Raw genomic sequence first — 1195 nt, forward strand, 5'->3', positions numbered from 1 at the left:
GGCTGGGGATGGAACTCACGTTGTATGTCGCATATCTGAAGTCCTGCCGCTCAACTAGGACGCTGCAATATAGTCTGTTTCCTTCGCACCACCTGAATGGCCCTTTTTGTCAAAGAATTGAAAGTTTTGTGATCAGTGTTATTGTGCCTGGCTTTGTGTTGACCTCTATAACAGAGCGCTCACGACTTCAAAGTGTGGGTGGTTGGAGGGCACCTCTGTTAGGTCCTTATTTACTTTCCATGAGGTTTTTTTCTGTCTGTCTGTCTGTCTTACTTTTCCCCAGCACTAAATTGCCACTATTTGTGTCGATGTGCTTCTCTTTACTCGAGTAGACAGAAATCCTTAAAAGTGCTGTGAAATGTAATGTGAGACATGAACCATGTAATACTGTAACAAAAGTTTGCGGGCTGTTTGTCAGCTCAATTGGTTTCATGGCTGGACTTTGGAGCGGATGACCCTGGTTCAGGTCCCGGAATGAGCGTTCTTGAATTCATTTTGTTGAATTTTTGATAAATTTGGCTCGGTGGCATTGGAGGCGGATGTTTAATTCAGAGGTTATATCGCATAAATCATTAAATAGTGATGAAAGGGGTATTAAAGCAACACACTTAAAACAGACGTTTGAATTTGGACAGGCTTCGCTGTAATAAGATTGAGCTTTCACAGCCGCTTTCAAACCTCTTAATGTCACTGGTTTGAGCTCCGTTCACCTACGTCTTTGATGGGTCTTTCTAAGACCTCTGCTGTTGCTTGAGAGATTGCGGGTTCGTGGGATCGAGCCTCAGCTCGGTCCAGCCGACGCTGTGTCCTTGGGAAAGGCAATTTACACGAATTTCCCACTTGGCTCGGTCCTTTCGGAGATGGACGTTAAACTCGGAAATCCTACCATGTCATGCACCCAGACGTCCACTTTGGGAAGTCTATTTTGTTGAGTGTCTCCGCCTGTCTATCAGTTTGGTGCGAGTTTTACGGCGTTCACGACTGCATAGTCATAAGAGCGCTCCCGTCTGCTGTGCTGCTGTATCCAGCATGTTGTGTCCCCCGCAACCTGGTCTGGCCCTAACAGACAGACTAAAAGCAGCCGCTCCTCCTAAATAATTGACATTTTGATTTTTTTTTTGTAAAGTGTTTTACGGCGCTCGCAACTGCATAAGGTCATATGAGCACGCGGGACACACCTAATATTTTCAGTTGG

The sequence above is a fragment of the Aplysia californica genome, unplaced genomic scaffold (assembly GCF_000002075.1).
Source record: "Aplysia californica isolate F4 #8 unplaced genomic scaffold, AplCal3.0 scaffold00261, whole genome shotgun sequence".
Lineage (NCBI taxonomy): Eukaryota > Metazoa > Mollusca > Gastropoda > Aplysiida > Aplysiidae > Aplysia > Aplysia californica.